The sequence below is a fragment of the Temnothorax nylanderi genome, unplaced genomic scaffold, assembly GCF_030848795.1.
Source record: "Temnothorax nylanderi isolate EJ_2023f unplaced genomic scaffold, tnyl_v1.0 TNYL_tig0050_pilon, whole genome shotgun sequence".
NCBI classification, from domain to species: domain Eukaryota; kingdom Metazoa; phylum Arthropoda; class Insecta; order Hymenoptera; family Formicidae; genus Temnothorax; species Temnothorax nylanderi.
Genome location: NW_027249112.1, coordinates 14,602 through 33,691, shown reverse-complemented (window position 1 = coordinate 33,691; position 19,090 = coordinate 14,602). Strand labels below are relative to the sequence as shown.

Below are 19,090 nucleotides of genomic sequence, written 5' to 3'. Positions count from 1 at the left end.
AGGAGATCAAAAAAGGGTCTCGGCAACGAAGAAGACGAGGAACGAAGCGATTTGTCAAAATGCGCATCGCCGCACGCGCTCAACTATCCCGTCTACTTTTCCTCACGCTTCCACATGCTTTCTCGTTCTCATTGTTATGTTAAGTATCATCGCGAACGAAGGCATGGGCAGACCGAAAAAGTGGGCTCAATACGGAAGATACAAAAGGAAATGAATTCGATTAAAATCCAAAACTCGAATCAGAATAAATTCCTTGCGCGCATGAAACGTTCTCAGAGAAGGATAGCCATACGCGTCAATTATAATAATAAAAAGCTGTACAAAATATTCTTAACGTGTTCTAATGTATATAACTTCTTTTGGCAAAAAACAAACGTGAAGGGAACTGACTTAAAGAGGAAGAAAGAGAGAGAGAGAGACTACAGAATTTGTTGTTAAAGTCTGATGACATCACGAAGGAGCTTTTAAACTACTCTCGTGAAAATCGGAACACCAGCCACCTGACCTAAAGGACTGCTTCGATGTCTTCGTGGTATTTTCTGGTCAACTGTAAAGGTTTGGATTATGGCTGCAGCCTGTAGTGTTTACGAGTCCACGTAGGCCGATTACTGGCCGTTCGTAGGGTTTGTCGATCGTTTTAGAGAAAATAAATGACCTATGAAACTCTACATATACACAACGTACACAGTGTACAATGTTACAAATAAGAAAAAATAAAAATTGCATTATCACCTTCAGAAGAGGCTTTCAATTGTATCACAAATAAAAAATTAAATAAAAGAAACAAATATTAAAATTAATTGATACGAGATTCATGATAAATTAATAAAAAGCGTTTTATCTCTATTGATAATCATTTCTTAATAGCTAACCTTTCTTATTCGAAAGAACTGTAAATATAAGAAATTCGCTTTCTCTCAGTCGATTATTAAAAATATAGGTATAGCAGAAGTCGATCAGCGAATAAACTTGAAAACGACATGCGACAATCTCTCGATAATCCTCGTCACTTCGATAATGCACACTATTATTCCTGACACTTGGAATTAGCTCCCTCTTCTCCCCCCCTCCCCCGCCGGCAACCCCTGAATCCATCCTGCTTTCGTCGCCACCCTTCGATTTTCAACCCCACCGGCAAACTTCACTTTCTTTTTTCTCGGCGGGCCCGATTTCATTTCTTTTACAAGCGCCGCGTCATCATTTTTCATAGACCCCAGCATTCTTTCTCCCTCATCCACCAGCCTTCGTCGAATAAGGGAGGGTTTCCACGATACGGCCTCCCACGTTTTGCACCGGTAACTGTACCTCCGGTCGCCGTAGTAGAAGAAATAAAGCGTTGTAAGAAGGGGGCGCCAGGGAGTGCCCTTATTCTTCACCACCGTGAACCGTATTGGCGCCTTTAAACGGCTCTAGTCGATAGTACCGCGTCATCGTCGCTAACGGGCTACGTGGTTACCGAAGGTTTCTACATGTTTAAAGATGAGTACACTGAAACGAGTATATTGTGTGAGCCGAGTGAGGTTGCCAAATCACATCCAAGTAATAACATTTTCTTTCAATGCCGCGTTAAACAACAATATCCGTTAATTTAATACAGAAAATCATATCGCACACTCGCTCATGAGATTGTGATAAAGAGCCTGATTAATTTATTGTTTCAAACGTGATTCATACAAGCTCGCGGTTGCCACGCGAAATTATCACTCGATAGACCACGGGCACGCAGTGCAGCGCAATGTAATCATCGTTACGCTTCCGTCATTACATTCCGCGGCTCTGATAATGAACATCCTGTAACTATCCATTCACTGATGCTTCGGAGGCTGAATTTCGGTAACAAAGAGATGGACAGGCAACGGGTGCTGGAGGCTTGTAAACACGAATGACGGTGACAAGCACGCGAACAACACTGGTGACAAGGAGAACAACACGCACGGCGACGACAACGACGACGATGATGAGGACGACGACGACGACGACGACGACGACGACGACGACGACGACGACGACGACGACGACGACGACGACGACGACGACGACGACGACGACGACGACGACGACGACGACGACGACGACGACGACGACGACGACGACGACGACGACGACGACGACGATGACAACGGCGACAACGGCGACGAGGAAGACGACGTCGATGATGACGACGACGTCGACGACGAAGACGACGTCGACGACGATGCCGACGATGACGATAACGAGGACAAGCGCGAGCAAGTGATTTAGAATATTCGGTGGCGGATGTCAGCCATTGCTCGCCCACTGCGACGTCATTATGTCATCATCATTCTCCTTCGCGCCGACCTATCCCGTTGACGGGAGGCGCGCGCCTGGACATCACTCACCCGGTCCAACACCATCAGCCGCGACGAACCCCGGCTTCACTTACCGACTCACGTCGGACAAGGCTAAACAATATTTATCATGTAGTCGGCCGCTGCCACGCTGAATTGAAGTTCCGGTGCCACCCACGGCAATACACGCTGCGTCAAACAGTGCGTGGCAATCTGTGTACCTAAAGGGTCGAATAAGTTGCTCCGGATTGTCATTCAACTGACGAATTATGACGGACATCTATCGTCACGATGAAACTTACAAGAGATATGCAGTAGATACATTAAGCCCCGCTTCGTTTCTTTCATTTCTCTTCTTATTGAAAGTTTCATTCTCCTAATAATAATAATAATAATACAGAAGTAAAAATTAAAAATTCCTATTGTATCAATATAAAACTTTTTTAAATATATTTTTCGACACTTAAATTTTCATTCGTGTTGCAATAAATTCCGTATTAGATACAAATAAATCGTTTTTCAGTTTGTAATTATTTTGTACCAATATATATATATAAAATAAAAGTTATTTTGAACATCAGCGTATATGTGCCCGGCTCGTTTTAACGATTCCAATTTTACGTTGCTCCCTCGATATACAGCCTCTCCTGCCCTACCTCTCTCTGTTTCTCCCCTCGTACCACTACGACGAACGACCAAAGTCTCCGAGGAAATCATTGAATATGCAACTTAAGGAAATCCTCGGATATTGCGCTTTATTATAAACGGGCCGGCCCCCCGGTTGCCGCCCTCCGCTTCCCTCGAAACTTCCCTCGACGCCAAAAAGACTTTGCATGCGAATATTTTCAGATTCGAGAGAATATGTAAAATCCCGCGAGACCAGAAATCCTTTGGTTATCTTTGTTGGTTACTTATTGGTGTGCTTATTATAACTATATTGCTTTGTTGGTGTGCTTATTGTAACTATATTGCTTTCGCGATTAAAAATCAACTAGATTTTACCAGACAAGTACGAAATCACAATCTTAGAGAATAGCCGTATTTAAACTATATTAACAATTAACAATCACGTCTCACAATAACTGTATAACACAGTTTCCGGAAGCATGAATGAGTAAGCACGTTTTATCGATGTCAACCGTAAATAATTGAAAATATTTGTCAATAGTTTTGAAATAGATAATAATACATTTTAAACAATAAAGGAAATTTGTAATTTGTGCAATTTCCTTCAGATTAGCGGGAAAAATATTTAAAAAGATATTCTTCAGCATAAACCACCGCGAAGCAAACATTTAAGAAAATCTAAAGCAGAAAGCTAAATCGCTCAGTGAGTATTTTAGACTACGCTCGAATAGATTTGTAATCTTCATAACAAAGATGAACGCATATTCATCTCGATTCTTATAAAACGTTGAGGTCAATTATAAACATATTTTATACATTATAAATGACGTTTCTATGCCTTTGCCGTAACGAAGAGGGCTTTTCCTTGCGAATTCAGTGAATGTTAAAGTGAAAGGTGCGAAGGGAGGAGCGTCGAGAGATTTGGGGCTGAAGGAAGGATAGGTCGGATATATAATTAGGCAGCGTTTGTAATTAGCGTAAATTGCTTCCCGGTAAGAGGGATACAAGCTTTAACATCGCGCGAGAAGTGAAAACTATTATAAATTTAATATAGTACAATCCGGTTAAGGGGGAGGGGTTTTGGAAGAAGGAGTATGATTAATTAAAGATAAAGAGACTAAAGTTCCCGAAAAAAGAAGACCGATTACATTATTTGAACGGTGGAATACGTAAATTGAAAAAGTTGATACCTTTCTGAACAATATGCTTTCTTTAGTTCTTTATGACAATGAATGTAAATAAGCTATTGTTTTCTATATTAAATCGTTCTCTAAATAAAAAGTATTGAAAGTAAAAAAATACAAATCAATCTAAATATGCGTATGAACTAATAATGTAGGAATTTTCAGAATAATGAAACTTTTAATAAAAGATACTACAGAGATGCGGTTAACCGGCAGAACGAAGTTATTAAGAACGGTGAGAGAAAGAGATGAGGTGGAAGGAGAGACACCTTTAAGTATTGGAACGCAGGTGCTGGGCGTGTGATCCTCCTTCGGAAATATACGGTTATCCGCTTAACTTAGACGCTGGCGAGACGGAAGCCATCGCCGGTCCGCGTAATATACTGCCCAATAAAAACTTAGTTACTACGTTCCGCCTCCGCCGTTTCCTCCACGACGTTAGCCAGCGTCTTCCTCGTTTCTGAACCCAAGAAAAGAAAAGAACGAAGGAATGAACTAAGACAGGATGAAAGTAAACTCGAAATGTGTGCAAGCAGGTACACAAGAATAAATAACGAAAAAAGGATAGACGTTAGCGAGGAGCAGCGTGGTGGATTTTAACAATTTCTCGGTTCTGTCGTTATCGGATGTGTGGTCAATGATGCCATAGAAGCGCTGCAGTAACGATACGAGGTGCTGTCTAGAGACAATAACGGTTACACGGGCCATCAAACGAGCTTCCGAATGGCGTAGCAAGGACCTAAGGCACGCTGTAACCCCGTGAACGCCTTTTGCTTCCTTCCGTGCGAGATACCACGGGGTGCGTCCTTAACCAGGAGATCCTGTCTATGTTGTCCTTTATAGCGGCTAAAACGCCAAGAGGCACTAAGCTTCCATTCTCTTTTGATCCCGTAATAATGCGCGTGCTGTTTTCCAATTTCTTGACGATCCGAACAACGGGACTTTACGAATCCTAAAACAATCGTTGCCTACCTGCATTGATAAACTCGTGGAAGCGACAACAAAATCGGTTATCAGTTTTTCCGAAAACGAATAAAATAAAAAAAAGTTTTTGTTTTAATTACAGATATTCCGAAAATAATTCTTGCAGAAAATACTAATTTCATAATAAAGATAATAAAATTATCACAAAACATTACGACAAACGACAACATTACGGACATTAGAACCGACTTTAATTAAATACCGATCTGCAGATATGTAACACATATTATGGCATATATTACGACACGTTATGTCTAGCAATATATTAAATAAATTAAAAATGAATGTGCTGAATGTACGATATAAAACGAACAATAAAAAGCCACCTACTTTTACCACACGCATCATAACACGCAAAATAATCAAACCGGCCGTGAAAACATATGCTCACTTGCATTCGCTCCATGAAAAGACTAAAGAACCGAAGGGTTGTATGTGTTTTGGCTCATGATCACCCAAGCAACCGGACTGTTCCGGAGGGTGACAGATTGTTTGATGGTTGATTGTCGCGCACTGCTTCGGGGGTCGTCTGATTGGGTCGCCGCGAAACATCTGGCGGCCTCCCGCGGGGCTCCCAGACGACAATCATCCTACAATCGCGAGGTAATACTCCGAAAGATGTCTTCATCCTCGGGGACATGAGATGAAAATGGAGGATTTGCTCGAGCAATGGAAATTCCCACCGCAACGTCACAAAGAGAGAATATATCCATAAATATTATTGAAAAAGATAAAAAAAAAGTTCAACATACCATATACGAATTAACTTTATATCGATTAATATTATAAATTTAAATGTAAGATTTGAAATGAAATTTAAGTAATCTCTTTCATAAGTGGACAATTAATCATTTACCACAGTTTATCCGCGCGCTTAAATAATTTTATTTAAAAAAAACCAATACTAATCGCGGTCAAGTAGGACAGAAAAAACCATTTTTGTCTTTTAAAGACGCGGTACCGAGAGAATGCAGACAACGCAGTGAGGAAGAAGCGTACAGAGCGAGAGGAAGCGGAAAAGAAGAAGGGACTTTTATAAAACCCATCCATCCCCCAACCCTTGCCGCGTAGAGACATTGATACCTACCGGCTGACGGTACCCACCTACAACTCGACGACAATGGATCCTTTGCGGCCAAAAAAAGCGTAAAAAGAAAAGACAAAGAGAGAGAGAGAGAAAGAGAGAGATAGAGCGGTCCACTTTTGGCATAGGGAATGAAAGAAAGAGCGGCAATGATGAAAGCATTGTCCCTGTTCAACGGCTCTTCTGTAAGCCTCCGAGGCGGCCGGTCTATCTCCTTCAGCTCCACCATCTCTTATATAACTACAGTCACTTCCATCTTTCCGATCCATCGTCTCCACGTGCCCGCTCAAGCTTCGAGTTCACCTTTGGCTATCTTTTGCCAAAACAATAAAATAACGATAGAACTTTATCGCTTACAGACATCATTGCAACTATAATGATTACGCGAAATCGTTTCCTGCATCTTTATATACCTTATTTTACGCATCTTCAAGCGAAAATTCGCAACAATTTTGTCATCATTCGATATATATTCTTGTAGAAAATTATTTTTAAAATAAATAAATTTGAATTAATTCTTTAAAATGCTAAAATTTTATTAATTTTTAATGTTTATGCGTATTTGAAGTAAGCACGCGCGCGCTTTTATAATTTGCGCAAATTTGGTCGATTAATGTTAATAATTTGATTCTACCTAGAATTGCTAAGGAAATGTCTCGATTTCGTAAATCGGGAGATTAAACAACATGGAATGGCATGTCGTCTCCCAATCCTGGAATGTAATTCGAGAAGCCAAGTGTTTGCGTGTCTTCAAGGCTAGGGTGATCTTCGGGACCCTTGACTCGCTGGGCGTAATAACGCGATAATCTTCTCGCGCAAAACAAATAACGGGGCAGCCCGTTTCCCTTCGATGCGGTGGGCTCTAACCCTTTCGTGAAAGGGTCTAAAGAGAGCAATCCCCGATGATCGATCACAATCGACTCCTTCCATACGAGGGCATTCTTTACTATGTCGACGCTCACAGAGAATGGCGAGCGCGAGGGTTTAGGGTTACAACCCCTCAGTTCCGCGTCGTGCCGGCGTTGTTATTCTTCGAGCGAAAACTATTTACAAAGTCGAAGCTAATGGCATCAAGCGATTTTGTTCCATATGCCTCAACACCCCTGTGCAACATTAGCGTACTGTTCCTAATAGGATTCTACATCGAGTGCCGTAACATCATAATGCTATATCTTTCTTATATATTGAGCTAATCCTTCAACGCCATAATCTTTCAAGACTGTTTCGTTGAAATATTAATATCGTTAGAATATTTTTAAAATCTATTTTTTCAATATGTGTTGTAGTTCCTCATGATAATTATTACTTAAGTTCCATCAATGTACCAAATCACTTTTTACTTCATTCGTTAACAGACTTATCAGATTACATAACTTTTATAACATTTTCTATTTCAATTGTTATGACTCTAATTTTTTTGTACATGTTTTATATTCTTATATCTGGACATTCTTCTGTTCATTTTTAAATCTTTTTAAAAACAGTGCTTTCTACACACTTTTCTTGTCTTCAGTGACCTCGTTCGCAATAATAATCAAGTATATAAACAAGCAACACAACCGAAAGTATCTTTCCTGTCTACGTCAGTGATAACGCTGGTTCTCAATAAACATAAAATGAACAGAACTAAAGAGGGAGGAAGAGAGAGAGAGAGAGAAGGGGGGAGGGAAAGGAGAGAGAGAGAGGGGGGAGGAAGAGAGAGCAAGGGTGGCAAGGCAGATGCACGTGCGGAGTCTAATGCAATAAAAGTTTGTCGAGTGGGTCGAAACATATGCATTTGACCCGGTCAATCTCGTAAAGCTACTGATCCTCTGTAGCTTTCCCTTTCCCCCCGTCCGTCTCTCTTTTTCCATTTTACAAGCGCATATCGTGTACGATTCCTGTCGATTGCGAAATCAGTTTAACACAAATCATTATAGCACACACATTCATTGTCACCGGATATTTCAAAGAGAATAGCAAAGAAGACATCTAATCTAATTATATCATTCACAAAATCATAACAATATATCTTTCTATATATATAAAAACGTAAACATAGATCTCGACAAACGAATATATCTAACAATGAGAGGCACTCGATGTTGTCCATTAATTTTCTCTAAAGTATCGAATATGTTAACAGGTCGTACAGTATTTCTATAGCCGATACACTCTATTAAGGAAAATTTGGAAATGTTAAGAAATGACGTAATATTCAAACTAGATCTATGAACGTAGTTCTATTGTGGAAATTTAATTGACCAGAAGGCCGACAATCCCAATCTCAAAACTACCATGGTTACGGAATCGTGGAACAAGTTCGCTCCGCCGCAACCGCATCCCTTTTCTCTCTCACGATCCTGGTACCCCTTTCCGCCGGAGGTTCTAACCGGGACCTATTTCTCCCTTCCTCGTCGACTATTACGATATGCCTATCCCGTTCTTGCTTTCAATTTGTTCTCCTTCTCAGACCGGCAGCGCGCGCGCGGCGCGCACAAATGGAAAACGGATTGATTAATCGTAGTAATTACCGATCAGCCCCCGCTAATTAGATATCCGACTCCTGCCCACCCAAAGGCCCCCAGAGGGTTTCCTGCTAGCTACAGGAGGCGATGGTGGTAGTACCACCGCATTGAGGGGACTTTCCGAGCCTTCGGCGGGGTTGATGAGAGACGTCGAGGGGGCGGATACGTGGCACGAGGATGACTAAACGAGATCATTTGACGAAGTCAGCCAGCGAGCATGAAATGAGCACGCCAAGTTTTGTTATTGCAGCAGATCAAATTACTGTAATTCTACAATAAGATGTATCGCATCTAAAATCATACTATATAACGCATCGTTTTACGAAAATCTATAAAACGTCCAATTAAATTTTACCGATGTAATAATTGGTAATTTAAATGATAGCTTTTTTTTTATCGTGCATTGACTATGCAGTCAGTAGGCAGTTTTTGAAATTCCGGAGAATAAGCGATACGGGGAGCTTACACTCAATCAGGCTGGAAATCCTGAGTACGCAACCGTATAAGGCGTACCGACTCTATAAGAAGGCACCGCGAAGTGATGGAACGGCGCGATACGAGCAACACCGGCGACACCGCATACTCATGTGACTTACAGTTCTTGATGTCACCTGCCCTCGCTGCGCGCAAACGAGTCTGCCCGGCATGGATCTTGATTCACATCGAGTACCGTCGTGGTCACGTTGGAACGCAGAAACATTCCTAAAATTCTTCGAGAAACGCGTCTTTCAATAGCTCGAGCCAGATCGAGCGATAATGATTCTCCAATTAGCTATAGCAGTACATTGACAGAATACCGAATTTTCCGATTTCGAGCGGATTATATGAAACAATCCATTTTCCTCAATGACAAATTCGGAATATAGTTTCTGACATAATTTTGAATAAAAAAATTCATATATAGATACAAAGATCATATATAGGTATATAAACTTTTTTATATAATTTTTCTTGTATGCATATCTATCATTCGAAAACCTTCAGAGAATTACAACAAATATGCGCTATAAAAGTATATCTTTTTTTTTTTAATTAATTGAATTAAATGCAAATTTTTCATTACCGTTCGATTATTCTTTTCACAACGAGCAGAGATCGTCGCAGACATTCGAGATTCGAAATCTACTGTTAAATTATCGCTGAATACGTAAGACGGCGAGAGTCCATCCCCGTTTCCCATAATAGCGTGCTTTCTTCCTCGACAATCTCATTTGCGGGGAAGTCGCTCCCATTCTCTATCCTACAGGTATGAGGGTAATCGAACGATCTGCAGTGAAACTGAATATAAGCTGATTCCGAATGCGAAGTTGCTTACTTGAAATGCAAACGATACAGCTTATTCTCATTCCCGGATACTCTCGATGATTATGTAAAGATCAAGAATAGAAAAAACCGATCGCAGGAACTATTTTCCTACAATCTTCACGACGTACACTGTAAAAAAATTTTGTAAAATTACAACTATTATAGTGGGTAATTTTGAGACCCACTATAATAGTTGTAATTTTACAAAATTACAGTACGGAAGGAAAAAGTAATTTTGTATTACAATTACACAAATTAAAAATGTGTGGAAATTTACACCTATTATAGTGGGTCTCAAAATTACCCACTATAATAGTTGTAATTTTACAAAAATTTTTTACAGTGTAATTAAATCCGAAAAAAGTGTTTCCATCGTGAAAACATATCGATGAACGATTCGAATTCTATCGCGACGGAATTTATACCGGCCGCGGCGACGAGGCACATTGTAAGCTCGTTAATATTAATGATAAATCAATTTTATACCATCTTATATGCGCGATGCCGTTGTCTCGCGTGCCACGCGGCATTCTCGATCCGCGCGGATTATTTACCGCCATGACGAAACGCGTTACCACCTTTACGCGTGCCAATGATTTATCGCCCATCGTTCAGTCGCGCTGGCAAAGGCCGTTTACAAAACGAGTCATGGTGTTTTCGTGGAATACGCGGCGCGAGATTAGGTCCGGTCCGGAGCAACGGGAGTGACGTTTAACGGCCATTGCCTTTAAAACTGTGACATCCACGCCGGTGCAACAATATTTGCAGAACACGGGACCGAAGGTGGGGTGGCCCGCACCGGGGTAAGGGAGCACGCGGGGAAGAGAGGGCCGGAGGGATATTAACATCCGGTCGCGGGGATTTACGGCCCCATTCGCGTGGCTCCCGGGTCTCGGACGATTTTGTAAAACGAAATGTCTCGTTAGCAAGTCGGTTACAGCCGAATGCATATACACATGCATACGACATACGAAGGGGATGTCGTAGATTACTCGTGGTTTTACAACGATCTAAATTACCCCCGCGACGTACAGTTATGATGTTAACGATCGTATGGTGAAGACGAAAAAAAAACTGAGAGAGAGTATCACCGAGTAGCTACACTTCGTAGAAAAAGCTCTTTTTCTTTTTGCCGTCAAGGCTAGTACCGTCGGTACTAGATCTTCCTTATACAGAAAACGATATACCAGAAAACGATTATTATGTATTATTCAATGAAGTATAATAATAAGATCGTATTAATTGTATCGTAAATCCTACATAAATACAAATCGAGATGACAATTTCGACGAGATTCTCGGCATCACCGGAATTTACGTTTTATTATTCATCTCGCGACACTCGTACGCGAGTGTCAGAGTCTTTTTTCTTTCCCTAAGTAACCACGAAGCGGTAAATTTTGTCCGGTGATTAAGCGTCGTCTTGGAGGCTTAAACGAAATCGCTCTTCGTCTCCGTTAACATCGAAACCCTCTCAAGATACTGCGCGTTGCGCGGCGCCGGTGCAGCTGTAAGTGATAAAATTATTTCGACCTCTGGTTTTAAATAGAGTAAATCGGCGTCGGGACACCGTATGTAACGAAGAACCGTGTCGTGGAGAAACAAAAGTGGAACCAGAATGCTCTCAAGACGGTGGGATTATTTCAACGCGCGCAGGAAACCGCTTATCACAACATGGACAGATTCAGAAATTGCCGACAGATTCGGAGACTGTAATTAATCCGTACGAAGAAGTAGTACGAAGAAATACGATTTTCAACGGATGTCAACACGATCTTCATCGCGAGAAATAAAGGCGACTGTTTACGCTGTGCAAGAAGACATATTTCGTTGCGCGCCGCGCCGCGCCGCGCCGCGTTGATATAATGCGCGAGATATACATTGAGAGAATAAATGAGCCTAGTGATAAAATTATTTAATCCGTGACTTAAGTAACCTAAATTACGACGTATCTCGCGCGGTATATATACTGTACGTATAGAGAAAAACTCATACACGGCCACAGGCGTCGGCGGAGGAAGCGCCGACGAGACAAACGGCGCGGGGGATGAAATTATTTCGACCGCGGATTAAACGGGGTGAATCGTGGGCTACCGTTTGCGGCATACAGCGGTGTATACCGCGCGAAAGAAAAATGTCGTCGAGATTCCGCGAGTAGCGGCTACGAAATAAACGGCCTAGGTGCCATGCCAGCCCAGAGCCACCGCGGTCGGAGGAGGATGCGCGAGGTGGGCGAGAGCCGATAAATAACCTCTGCTTTATTAGCAAGATACCACCACCAAGTGGGGAGAGAGCGGTTAAATTAGCGAGAATATTAGCACACATTTGCGCCGCTCGCACGCTGCCGCTGAAATGATGCACGTGAACATTAGTGTGCGACACGAAGAACGATGGTTTTGCGGATGATGGTTCTCAAACAGGAGGATAAAGTTATTTAGCTGGCCCATTCCTGGATGAGCAATTGTCGAGTTTAAATACGGTTTACAATCGCGCTAATGCACCATAGTAATTTTTTATTGCAACATCTACCTGCTAATTTTAACAATTTCATTCTCAACCGTTCATCTCCCTGCACTTCTAAGTACGTAATCGTTCGCACATTCTCGCACGCACCACGCACGCGAGTGATTTCTTCCCTACGCTGATTCCTGCAATGTACGTGCGATTTTCAGACGCACGTTAGGTAGAGGTATGCGCACGCTTGTGTACAAGCCGCGGAGGGCTGCACACAGTAAAACAAGCTGGCAACGGTTCTAACTACTGTCCAGGCTGATATATGTGACGGAAAATTGTGGACGAAGGGAGCGAGAACGAGAGAGAGAGAGAGAGAGAGAGAGAGAGAGAGTGAGAGAACGAGAGAAAGCGCCCCGGGGGAATGGTCGGTCTTCTCGATGCACGTAGACGTTTCTCGGCTATTTTATTTACGAATTATTTCATTTGTCCAGCGTATTCTAATTAGAGCAGCCATTTCTGAGCCGCCGTCGCCACCATTCTCATAGTCATCGTGGTCGTAGGTGCGCTCTCCTTGTCCGGCTGACGCGTTGCGAGGCACGGGGGCAATGGCCACGCTCTAATTGCATTACGGAAACATGAGTTTCCTCCGGCGAAATATATCACAAAACTTATCGCGCCGCGAAGAAATTGCCGTGGGCTCGCCGCTCGTATGCACTTCTCGGGTGCAAGTGCAAGCCTCGTAAGCTCCGCTTACGCCCCGCACCCTTATATACCTGCTCCTGCTCACCAATGCAAATCGTATATCACGACGGGCACTTTCGTCTCGCTATACAAAAACGCGAGTGGAGTTTGCTTTCACCTTCTCTATTCCGTTTTTCGCTCGAGACGGTTTTCCCCCCCGTAAAAGAAGGCCAATACGCGGAGGAAGGTGAAGATCGAACAACCGTTTAAAACCGTTTAAAGCTTTACACTTAGACAGAGAATTTGGAAGCTGAAGAGATAGTACTGCAAGGAACGATATGTGCCATGATCAAAACTCTCTCTCGAAATCTCGATATACAGAAAATATATAGAAAATATCATTTTTGTTTAAGAAAAATATCTTGTGCTTTATTTTTATTGTACTGCACAAAATGATACCTTAATCTGAAATTCGGAAAAAAGAAAGAGCGATCGTATACTCATGGACATCGTTCATAACGCTACTAATTAATTTAAAAATAAATTAAAAATTGCTTTCACTCACGCAGCGAATTTATAGAAAAATGTATTTTCTGACGTAAATTTCAGCAGAAACATCCGAGGAATGCTGACACGTTGAAAAATACCGAATGTAAACAACGAGCTCTTGCCAAATGTTCCAGGTTCACCCCACTTTTCCGATCGTCGACGACGCAATTAGCACCGTTCGCGCGACGACGAAGCGCAAGCGACTCGGTAATTACCACGGCTTTGCGTGGGCGCGTCCAGAAACGCGATGGAAATAAATATAAACGACGCGCCGCGCGGTTGGCTGCGCGAAGGCATCGCGAGCGTCAACTTCGTGGATCGCTACCGGTGGGTCCTCCTTAAACTTGATTTGTGCTCAATTACCGTAATCCTCCGTCCTCCCCATTCCCGCCTCGCTGTAAGCCAACGCGAGACGCTTGCGAATGTCGCGACGATTTTATTTATACGCGCCGCGAGCCAACCAGCCACGTCTCCACGGCGTCGCGGCGCAACAGAAAGAGGGAAGAAGAACGAAAAAAAAAAAGGGAAAGAATGATGGAAAGAAAAGTGAAGAAGACGCGTTGCGCATATTCCGCCGTGTACCGATGCAATTCGTTTCGCATTTTATATCCGGCCGCGAGCGGTCTCACCTTTCCCTGCATCCCGAACCTCCCTCTGCCGGTTCCGACGATACGTCGAGCATGCACGTTCGCCCGATTCATCCCCGTGGAACGACGGCAACCTGGATTATTTCGATCTTCGCTGCCGCTAAAGTTAGCCAAAGAGATTACTGCGGCGCGACACGATTTCATCCACGGGAGGAGGGGAAGAGGAGAGAAGAGGAGAGGATGCGAGAGCGGAGGGGCCGGGTTGTGACGCGACTACGTCGTTTAAATATCACGGTAAACAGGGCCCGCAGTAATTCGGATGCCGGCGCAGGTGCCACGCGGAAACATCTATCAAGATGGCGAGATTGGGGGTGCAAGACCCAGCCCATTCCTCGTTGGGAGAAAGGGCGGCGGGAGGATAGGGTGAGGTGGATCAACTCGAAGAAACGGGGGATTTCTCTCTCTGTCTCTCTCTCTCTCTCTCTCTCTCTCTCTCTCTCCCCGCGGGACAGAAAGGACTAAGCTTTCACAGGACGGCTCTAACGTCGTCTTAACCCTTTCCGGCTAATACCGGATCGTAGGGAATTAACGGTCGCGACGACGATCGTGTTCACGAAAACCTGTCCTCGAAGTAATGCGGTTAACTGTCTAATAATTTACGAGTTCCGAAAATATCCGGGGAAACTTTATTGAAAAGCGATTGTCATCGCGAAAGAGAGAAATTGGAGAAATCCTTGGAATATAAAATGCAGCTTCGCGCGGCGAGCGCTACACCATTTTTTGCACCTAGCGGGTAACTCGATCCTGAATTTACATACGTTCTGTGAAATCATTTATGAACTTCAAAAATAACGTGCGATTACTTTGTAAGTTTACCAAAAACAATTCGATATAAGAAAATGATTAAACATAGAGATCGTCATATCGCTAAAATTATATCTACCGTTTCTCTCCTTTTAAATAACAAATCGCAGATATTTAAACTACACTTTGTACCGTGTAATAATTTACGAGCATTGGAAATATCACAATTGCTTAGAACTTGGTCGAGAAATAATCGTTATACAATGTAAAATAAGGACTTAAGAAGAGAATTATTCTATTATGATAAATGGACTAACGATTTCTGTGCTCATAATAATTAGCTTGGATGTTAAATAAGCAATACGTTGTAAAGCGATGCAAGGTTGACAATGTCTAATAAAATTCTACGTAAAGTAGAACTTAAATTTATTATTATGACGCATAATGGTCACGCAACAATTTATTGATTACCGCCATTAAAGATATAATCTTTAAATCTCGCAGACTACATTCCTGGTAAATTCGTATGCACCAAAACTGTTTCCTTCGTAAATTGCGAATGTACCAAAAAACGGCCGTAAAGCGTTAGCGTATATTATCTCGTAGCAATCTCTCGCGCACTTGTCTTTTTTTTCAACTCATCATTTTTAACTGTCTGTGCAAACGTTTCGTAATCAACGTGTCTCGTTTGTATCCACTACGGTATCTGCGAATTGCCTACGTTAATGGTAAACGATTTGCGGGCCGTAAATATGCGTCCCGGCCGTTAACGTAATCGCCGGTACAATCGTGCCGCAACTTATCGGTCGCACCTGCGACGACTGCGATGATGTCTTCACGAAATGTCTTCGAATGTGGATGAGTCTACCTACCGGGTCGTAGGAACGTGAAACATTTCCGCAACAAGTTATTGCCCTCGCAAAAATCGAGATAACTAGCGAGAATACTTACGAGATAACGGGAATAAAGATAGAATCGCGAATCAGTACCTGGTTACTATCAGGCAATTGCAACCGACTCAAATACTGTGTCTACCGGTATGTTAGTCATTATAGTAGAAAGCACAAAAAAGAAAAAAGAGTGAAGATATCTCGGAGCGAAAGAAAATTTCGTAACAAACAGGAAATTGCGAAAACGACCGAGGAAGAGATTGCCGAGGTTGCGACTGACGATCCAGATACGAAAATCGTAAAGTTGCTATGTAACAGCGACTAGTATAATATCCAATACGGTACTCTTCGCGCTAAGATTAAAGGTGCGTAAAGCGAACGCGGCGCATAAACGTTTTAGAAGCTCTTCAATTCTATGGCTACAAGACTGCGCGACCAGCGCGAGCGAGATATTATTTTAAACGCTACATTACATCCGTGTGGTGTGCCTATATTACGCAGTTTCCTCGTTCGATATTGTTAAGATGCATCTATATTATTGGAGCATGAACCAACCAGAGCAACAGTACATTCATTATAATGTGTGTAATAATTGAGAGCAAACAAATTCATTCAACCCAAATGAAAATAGCTTTTACAATACTCACACGGCAAATCTGTGAATTGCGTTTTAGAAAATAAGTTTTGATATTTTATCGAAATATCTCACATAAAGAAAATACAAAGGATATTAATCGCTAACGAAGGAATTCGTATCTGTGATAGCGCAAATGCTTCCACGAGCACGTATACAATTATAGATATAAATGCATAGATACTTGGCCCTGCGATAGTGTAATGTGTTGGCCATGACATAAAAAGTACAAGATCATACGTCAAATATTAGCAAAAAGCGAATTTTTGCGCAGCGAAGCAGCGACGATCTAATATTCTCATAGAGCGTAATAACAAAGGATCTCTAACGCATTAATGTACATCCAACGCGATAAAACACGCTAGAGAAGAAGCATTATGTACCGCGAATACGAGCAAATGAATTGTATTGAAAAATATGAGGATTACTGCGATGCATTATGATGTAAAGTTACGTAACCCGATATTTCCGGTCAATGATGATGTGATCGAGGCAAAATGTTTTCAACATCGTAACGATCCGGAATAAATTTCGCTTTATCGAGGACGCAACGATCTCTCCGCCATAACTTCTTAAGTATGACGCGGAATTTAGTGTTAATCCTATTTTTAATAACGGTGATTTTATAACTCCTCGAACTTAAGAGCAAACGACAATTAACGTCTTCTTCATACATACGTTCTATATTTTATATTTATACATACTTGTATATTTTTAACCTTATGTTATGAAACTGCTCGCTCAGATCATATACATATATGATCTCATTTACTCTTCCCTTATCTCTCTCTCTAAAAACCGTTACAACTAATACTATGCTTCTATCTTTTCAATTTATAAACAGCAGTCTTTTTTAATACGATATGCGAAACACAACTGACTAACATATTATTTAATTCTTGCAATTTTATAGAATTCTTTTTTTCTGTATCAAAATACGATAACGATCCTGAAAATCTCACGAATACAAAATTCGTTCGTCGAGATTACATAAGCGTCGCAGTGCAACGAGCAAAACCGTGAATATCGATGACGCACGTGTCAGAGCGAATTAAATCGAAGTCAGGGAACTACAGTTGCGATCAGCGCTTCCTTGAGGTCATGGAAAAACACAAATTACGGAAATCAGCCCGCCCGTTTGACTCGCTGACACGCATACTACGCCTACCGCGCCGTTTGTACTCGCGTGATTGGCGCGCTGAAATAATCAGCTTGTTGCAACGTCAACGTGCAATCGCTGGTGTGCCGAGCCCCGGTCGTGCACGCCTCGTTCCGTTTGATGTACGGGCGTAATTTCAGGGTGTCTGGAATTCGCATATGACACGTGCGACGTGCCGTATGATTCGACGCCCGTTCGCCGCGCTCTCATGCCCGCCGGTCTAGAAAAAGTTTCTCGCTTGGCACGCATGCAGAGCGAGCGAGCGAGCGAGCTTTCGATCGTCGTCGCTTGGGAAGACTCGATCATGGCCGAGAGATAAATTTGTTTACACTTGCGAACACGCAAAAGTCTGAATACACCCTATAAAATTCCCCGATTATCGCATGTTTTTCATGACAAATGTTTAGAATGAAATATATACCAAATTTTTGAACGATTTATTTCCATTCTGTGCAGCGCATTTTATATTTAATGAATTTTTTTCAACCACACATATTAAAATTGGAAATGACAATCAAAAATTAAACACATATTAAAAAATTGGAAATAACAATCAAAAATTAAAAGAGTCGCGTATTAAACTTTAAAAATCGATTTTTTCATGAAGTTTTTTTATGATATGCAATTTTAGTACTTGGAAATTATAACTATTTTACGCGCGGTAAAATATCGTGTAAGAAATAATGCACTCACCAGTTGTTAACTTGAAGAATCGTCAACCCCGTGTCCTGTGCCAACTGTTTTTTCTGGTCTTCCGAGGGATATGGATGCTGCAAAAAGAATAAATTTACTCCATTAGAAATAAAATTGAACACGAACGATCTCGCATACTTAAGTAACTATTAATGCAACGCAAGTCAAAAACTCGTGTACTTAGAGAGCGAGATTGCCAACGAAAGATTGCAATTATTGCATACTAGTCCCAATAGAACGGTTACGTTGAACGCAACAATTAACGGACATAAAATGCGAAGATAAAAGAAACAATTTTCTCTTTCTCGGTCTCGCTCTACCATCGCTTTACCGTTTCGCGTTTCTCGCCGACGGACGCATGGCGGGGCTTTCAAATAATTTATCGAGTGATTTATCGCACACCAAGGTAAGTACATAGAACAGTGCATCGCGCGCGCTGAGTTTTATCTGCGCGACGATCCACGCATTACAGGCGCCGTATCGTCTAGATGCACCTGCGAAATATTATTTATTGCTGGCCAACAACAATAAAAAAAAACACACAGGCACAGAAAGAGGAAGAGGAGGGGGCGGTGAAAGAGACAGCAGCTACAGCAAAAAGTTCCTTTTATATATCGCGCTCTCGGACGGCCGCTTTTTA

At 42.0% G+C, this 19,090-nt stretch overlaps 1 long non-coding RNA gene across 1 annotated transcript in view; it reads right to left on the bottom strand.

Annotated features, from left to right (window-relative positions):
* The window catches only part of LOC139772482 (uncharacterized), a 95,157-nt gene extending 76,629 nt beyond the window's left edge, over positions 1-18,528 (bottom strand). Inside the window, exon 1 of the long non-coding RNA XR_011718132.1 lies at positions 18,451-18,528. This is a non-coding gene — a long non-coding RNA (uncharacterized lncRNA). The remainder of the gene's footprint in view (positions 1-18,450) is intronic.
* Between the last annotated feature and the right edge of the window lie 562 nt (positions 18,529-19,090).